The following is a 7,688-nucleotide window of genomic DNA, read 5'->3' on the forward strand; positions in this document are numbered from 1 at the left end:
GCAAACACCTGTTGGGCAGCCCTGATCTAGATGGATGAGGGAGGATGTAGGCGGAGGTACTGGGTGGCGAGCGGACAGAGGTGCGGCCTCCATGGCCGCTGCCCATGGTGTCCAGACGGTTGACCGCGGGGCTGCAGTAGATGGCGCTGGCACCGTGCGGCCACGGTGTTGCACAGGCGAGGTGGGGGAGACATGGGAGGAGGCGCAAGGAACTGCAGTCGGTAGCTGCGTGAGGCAGGAGGCGGAAGGGGAGAAAGAGAGGAGGTGGGGTTGTGGGGAGAAGGAGGCGGCGGGCGGCGAAGGCGGAGGACACGGAGGTGTGGATTGAGGAGGAGTTGGGGACAGCTGCAGAGCGAGCAGGAGCGCCAGCGGTAAGGGGCATGGATCAGTCCTAAGTATCCTATCCAAGGACATCCCTAAAAGAAGTCACCTTTCAATCGACTTGGAGGTATCACACTCGACAGATTCAAGACACTCGACCACGAAGCAATCACTCAACAGATTCCAACCACTCGACTGCCAGGAGATCTAAAGTCACCCTGCACGCAAATGGTCGGTCATTAAGTAGCTTTTATGGTCATCATAGCACTTTATTAGGGGCATTACCAGTAACCCCCAATCTTAATGTACTTTAAACCTTGCATTACTGAGGGCTGGAGGGGCCTGGCGAACTCTATATAAGCCACCCCCCTCCTCAGTATCAAGGGTTGGCACCCCTGTTATTCATACACACATAATTCAGTCGACCGCCTCAGGGCACCGAGACGTAGGGCTGTTACTTCCTCCGAGAAGGGCCTGATCTCGTAATCCTCGTGTGCTTACAACTCCTCCATAGCTAAGATCTAGCATCTCCATATATACCCCCCTACATCACTGTCAGAGTTAGAACCACGACAGTTGGCGCCGACCGTGGGGCTAGGAGTCTTAGCGCCTAGTTTGAGAAGTTGCGATTTTTTCCGATCTCCTTGATCATGGTTTCGGGCGGAGTTTTGGTGGAGGGCCGCGAGATCCGTCTCGGCGCGCTCACGTTCATCGTCGACGACTCCGCTTGGCTTCAGGAGGCTCCACTCGACGTCGACGCGCTCCCCGTCCGCGGAGCGACGCACTTTCGCGCATGCGTCCGTGGTGTCCTCCTGCGGCAGCCGTCGACCCAGTATCGGTCGGCTCCTGTGGCATCTCCCCGCCCTGTTTCTCGCCGGTGCAAGCACTCCGGTCGATCGAAGCTTCAGAGGTGGGTGAGGCATGCGGTGGCCCGCTAGTCGGCCACCCCACAAGTCGCGGCAATCGAGCCCGACGAATCCCTCTACGGCCTGTTCGACCTGTCGACTAGCTCCGCAGAGACCGCATTCGAATGCGACAGCAGTGACCCAGCTGCAGAGGTTCTGGTGATCGATGGGCCACACAGTCCTCCCGGTTTCCCCCGCGCTGACGGAGGCGCGGATGGGGGTGACCCGTCGCGTCCTCACAAGGAGTATCTCCCGAGCCTCTCACGTCGTTGCAGCGGGAGGAGCTTCGCCGTCGGAACATGGATGCACTCCACACTCCTATCGTTGGAGAAACCCCCAAGGCCCGAGCTTTGGAGGACGCGCGCTTGGCTAACTTGGCCGAGCGCACTCGACTGGAGAATCTCCAGCGAATACTCGACGAGCGAGCGCGTCAACGGGCTCCAGAATCCAGTCGACGTCAACTCTTTCCGCCCCCGCAGGTATATCGTACTCCGATTCAGAATTTGGCGGCTGCGGCCCGTATAGCAGAGTCGATTCAGCCCTCCCAGTCAGAGGCTGGCAGAGGCTTGTTGCAAATCAGAGCGTTGCTCCGGGCAGCGGGAGACCAGAATTCCGTTGTTTCTTAGTCGCGGAACAGGATCCACAGTCGATCCGTTGCAACGGATACAGTCCAGTCGGCTCACAGCCCAAGATCGCCTCCGAGGCGTGAGGGACGTGGAGACCGGCATGATCAGTACAGAAGGAATGGGCAGTATGATCACCGATTCGATCGTGATGATCGACGTCGAGTGCCAACCCCTCCCCCGAGGAGTGGATCATATGTGCCTCGACAGCAGGTTGACAGACGCCCTCATAGTGTTGGGCGGAGAATTCCAGTCGACCCCAGGGAACCAGGCTTTGATGCGAGATCCATTCTCGTTCAAGGTTTGGTCGACAGGAATAGAGCTCACCGAGAAGGCCACGACAGAGATGCGCCTACCAGTAGCAGAGCACATGTTTCAGGGCCGGAGTGTTTCAGTCGAGCCATCAGAGCCGCTGTAATTCCTCCCAACTTCAGGTTGGCGACTGGAGTTAGTAAGTTCAGCGGTGAGTCCAAGCCCGATATTTGGCTCGAAGATTACCGAGTGGCTGTCCAGATTGGCGGTGGGAACGATGAGGTAGCCATGAAGCACCTGCCTCTCATGTTAGAAGGCTTGGCTAGAGCATGGCTGAATCAGTTAGCACCCAGCAACATTTACACTTGGGAGGATCTCTCTCGAGTGTTTGTCACCACATTTGAAGGAACATGCAAGCGACCTGCAGGCCTTACGAAATTGCGGTCTTGCGTGCAGAAACCGAATGAGACTCTGAGGGATTACATCCAGAGGTGGATCACATTGCATCACACAGTTGAAAATGTACCAGATCATCAAGAAGTGTGTGCCTTTAAAGAAGGCGTTAAGTACAGAGAATTGAATCTGAAGTTCGGTCGAACCGGAGAGATGTCTCCGAATCGGATGATGGAGATTGCCACCAAATACGCTAATGGTGAAGATGAGGATCGACTCCGGAGTGGCAAGCATAAAGCAGTCGCCCAGGAAACCGGAGTAAATTCCAGTCGGAAACAGAAGCGGAAAGCCGAGCCAGCCGCTCCTGGGGAGGCCCTGTCCGTAACCCAGGGAAAATTTAAGGGAAAACCCAAAGGACCTTGGAACCCCAAGAAAGTTAAAGACCAAGATGGAAATGATGTTTTGGATCTACCATGTCACATCCACACCAAGAAAGATGAAGAGGGTAAACTCATTTACCCAAAGCATACCACTCAACAGTGACGGCTTCTGATCCAGCAGTTTCAGTGCAAGCAGTCCAAAGATAAGGAAAAGGAGTCGGACAAAGTTGAGGACAAGGAAGATAGTGACGATGGGTACCCCCAGGTCAATTCCACCCTGATGATTTTTGCTGATGTTGAGAGCAAAAGTCGACTGAAGGTTATTAATCGTGAGGTAAATATGGTTGCTCCGGCAACAGCCAATTATCTGAAGTGGTCCCAGACTGCCATCACATTCGACCAGTCTGATCACCCTACGCACATTGCCACCCCTGGGAGGCAAGCTCTGGTGGTCGACCCAGTTGTCGAAGGCACTCGACTGACCAAAGTCCTGATGGATGGAGGCAGCGGTTTGAACATACTGTATGCAGAAACATTGAAAGGGATGGGCATTCCGATGTCCAGGCTCAGCACCAGTAACATGAGTTTCCATGGAGTCATTCCTGGGAAGAAAGCCGAGTCACTCGGCCAAATTGCTCTTGATGTGGTTTTCGGTGATTCCAAGAATTACCGCAAGGAAAAGTTGACATTCAAAGTTGTGGATTTCCAAAGTGCTTATCACGCTATTTTGGGCAGGCCAGCTTATGCACGCTTCATGGCTCGACCATGTTATGTGTATCTCAAATTGAAGATGCCTGGTCCCAAAGGTGTTACAGGCAATCGGAAGAAAGCAGAAGAGTGTTTTCAGAAAGGCTCAAAGATTGCTGACGCTCAGATGGCGGTGGTCGAGCTCCAAGAGTACCAGAAGACTGCAGATCCGAGTGAGTTTCTACGAGCTAAGAAGCCTGCTTCAGAATCAGCTTTTCAGTCGTCCGGTGAAACGAAGGCAGTTCAATTCACCCGACCGATCCAAACGCTGCTCCGACTCACATCTCAACGACGGTCGACTCCAAATAGGAAGAAGCGCTCATCCAGTTCCTCCGTGAGAACTGGGACATCTTCGCATGGAAGCCTGCTGACATGCCTGGAGTTCCCAGGGGGCTGGCTGAGCACCGTCTACGAGTCGACCCAAAATTTAAACATGTGAAAGAACATCTTCGACGGTCCGCCGTCCAAAAGAGGAAGGCCGTTGGCGAGGAGGTGGCTCGGCTCTTAGCAGCGGAGTTCATCCGAGAAATTTACCACTCCGAGTGGCTCACCAATGTTGTCATGGTCCCCAAGAAGGACAAGTCACTTCGCATGTGCATTGATTTCAAGCATATCAACCGGGCCTGCCCGAAAGATCATTTTCCTCTCCCCCGCATCGACCAGATAGTCGACTCGACTGCGGGATGTGAGCGTTTGTCTTTCCTAGACGCCTATTCCGGGTACCATCAGATCCGTCTATACGGGCCCGACGAGATCAAAACAGCTTTCATCACTCCATTCGGGTGCTTCTGTTATGTCACCATGCCGTTCGGCCTCAAGAATGCCGGAGCCACATTCATGAGGATGATTCAGAAGTGTTTGCTCACTCAAATCAGTCGGAATGTGGAGGCATACATGGATGATATTGTGGTCAAGTCACGGAAGGGTTCCGACCTGCTGACTGACCTTGCTGAAACCTTTGCCAACCTCAGGAGGTATGATATCAAGCTCAATCCGTCAAAGTGCACGTTCGGAGTTCCAGGTGGGAAGTTACTCGGTTTTCTCGTTTCCGAACGGGGAATCGACGCCAATCCTGAAAAAATTGGTACTATACTCCGGATGAAACGTCCTATGCATGTGCATGATGTCCAGAAGCTTACAGGATGCTTGGCCGCTTTAAGTCGATTCATCTCTCGCCTCGGTGAAAAGGCATTGCCTCTTTACCGACTGATGAAGAAGTCCGACAAGTTCGAGTGGACTCCAGAAGCTGATGCAGCGTTTACAGAGCTCAAAGCTCTGCTCTCCACCCAGCCGGTGCTTGCTTCCCCAATCAGCAAGGAGCCTTTGCTGATTTACATTGCAGCCACAGGACAAGTTGTCAGTACAGTACTTACGGTCGAGCGGGAAGAAGAAGGAAAGGCCTTCAAAGTTCAGCACCCAGTATATTATGTTTCTGAAGTTTTGACTCCTTCAAAGCAAAGATATCCTCATTACCAAAAGCTTGTATATGGGATTTATATGACCACGAAGAAGGTTGCACATTACTTCTCTGATCATTCCATTACAGTCGTCAGCGACGCTCCACTATCAGAGATTTTGCACAACAGAGATGCAACTGGTCGAGTGGCCAAATGGGTGATTGAACTTCTTCCCCTAGATATCAAGTTTGAGGCAAAGAAAGCTATCAAGTCCCAAGCAATTGCAGATTTCGCCGCCGAGTGGATCGAACAGCAACTTCCGTCTCAAGTTCACTTGGAGCACTGGACCATGTTCTTCGATGGATCTAAGATGCTGAATGGTTCCGGTGCTGGGGTAGTATTGGTTTCCCCCCGAGGAGATAAGCTCAGATATGTTCTCTAGATTCACTTCGATTCCTCCAATCACGAAGCAGAATATGAAGCACTTTTGTATGGGTTGCGCATGACCATTTCACTCGGCGTCCGTCACCTCATGGTCTATGGCGACTCAGATTTGGTGGTTAATCAGGTGATGAAAGAATGGGACGTCAGAAGTCCAGCTATGACTGGTTATTGCAATACAGTGAGAAAGTTAGAGAAGAAATTCGAGGGGTTAGAGCTTCATCACATCCCCCGACTGAAAAATCAAGCGGCCGATGATTTGGCAAAGATAGTCTCCAAGAGAGAAGCCATCCCCAACAATGTGTTTTTGGAACACATCCACTCGCCATCAGTCCAAGAAGATCCTTTTACAGATGAAGCCCCGCAGCCAAAGAGTGCCACAGATCCGACTGAAGTTGAAATTCCGGCAGTGGTTGACCTAATCATGGAAGTTTTGGCAATCACCCCTGACTGGACGATACCGTACATCGTGTATATCCTGAGAAAGGAACTCCCGGAGGACGAAGAAGAAGCTCGACAGATCATCCGTCGATCCAAGGCCTTTACAGTCATAAAGGGACAGTTGTATAAAGAAAGCGCGACTGGAGTCGGTCAGAAGTGTATAACACCAGAAGAAGGTCAGATAATCCTTGATGATATCCACTTGGGGACCTGTGGTCATCATGCATCCTCTCGGACCATTGTGGCTAAAGCATACCGAGCGGGATTTTACTGGCCAAAGAGCGAATGAAATGGCAAAAGAGATAGTCGACAAGTGTGAAGGGTGCCAGTTCTACTCCAACATGTCGCACAAGCCTGCATCAGCCCTGAAGACCATTCCACTCGTCTGGCCCTTTACTGTTTGGGGACTGACATGGTTGGCCCATTGAGAACAGGCAGGAGCGGTTTCACACATGTGCTTCTGGCAGTCGACAAGTTTACCAAATGGATTGAAGCTAAGCCTATCAAGAATCTTGATGCTTGCACTGCTATCAGTTTTGTCAGAGAGTTAACATTCATATATGGAGTCCCGCATAGCATCATCACCGACAATGGGTCAAACTTTGATTCAGATAAGTTCGGAGCTTTTTTGCGCCTCTCAAGGCACACGAGTCGACTACGCATCGGTTGCCCACCCCCAGTCGAATGGACAAGAAGAAAGGGCAAATGGTCTGATTCTCAAAGGACTAAAGCCTCGGCTGATGCGTGATCTCAAGCACGCAGCAGGCGCTTGGGTCGACGAGCTTCCGTCAGTTCTATGGGGATTGAGGACCACCCCGAATCGGTCGACTGGAAGAACTCCGTTCTTTCTGGTTTACGGAGCGGAAGCAGTCCTGCCGAGTGATCTACTTCACAATGCACCCCGAGTCGAGCTTTATACCGAAGATGAAGTAGAACAAGCCCGGCAAGACGCAGTCGACCTCTGGAAGAAGAAAGAGAAATGGCTATGATCCGATCGACCATTTATCAGCAAGACTTGCATCGATTCCATGCCAGAAATGTGAAGAGTCGAGCCTTCCAAGAAGGAGATTTGGTCCTCTGAGTGGATCAACAGAAACCACACAAGCTCGTTCCTACTTGGGAAGGTCCCTTCATCGTCACCAGAGTCCTCCACAATGGAGCGTATCACCTTTACAATGTCGATCGCCAGATCAATGAGCCACGAGCTTGGAATGCAGAACTGCTCCACCCCTTTCACACTTGAATTCTCGCTCGGATGAGATGTAATAAGAAAAACTTCTGTAGTCTATTTATCAAAGACAAGAGTGTTACAAATTTTCCTATAATTGTTGTTGATTTTATTTGCGTGTGAAATTCCCCACTGGGTGTACACCCAGTGGGTGGCTTAGCTGCGAATCCGTTTCGCCTAAGTTTGTAAAAAAAACCTACCGAGTGGTGAGCCAGACTCCCACTCGGAGGCTTAGCTGCAGCTCAGTGCTCGCCTAAGTGTTTAAAAATCCTACCGAGTAGCAAGCCAGACTCCCACTCGGAGGCTTAGCTGCAGCCCAGTGCTCGCCTAAGTATTTAAAAATCCTACCGAGTGGTGAGCCAGACTCCCACTCGAAGGCTTAACTGCAGCCCAGTGCTCGCCTAAGTGTTTAAAACTCCTACCGAGTGGTGAGCCAGACTCCCACTTGGAGGCTTAGCTGCAGCCCAGTGCTCGCCTAAGTGTTTAAAAATCCTACCGAGTGGAGAGAAAACCTCCCACTCGGAGGCTTAGCTGCAGCCCAGTGCTCGCCTAAGTGTTTA

The sequence above is a fragment of the Triticum dicoccoides genome, chromosome 7A (genome assembly GCF_002162155.2).
Source record: "Triticum dicoccoides isolate Atlit2015 ecotype Zavitan chromosome 7A, WEW_v2.0, whole genome shotgun sequence".
Taxonomy (NCBI): Eukaryota; Viridiplantae; Streptophyta; class Magnoliopsida; order Poales; family Poaceae; genus Triticum; species Triticum dicoccoides.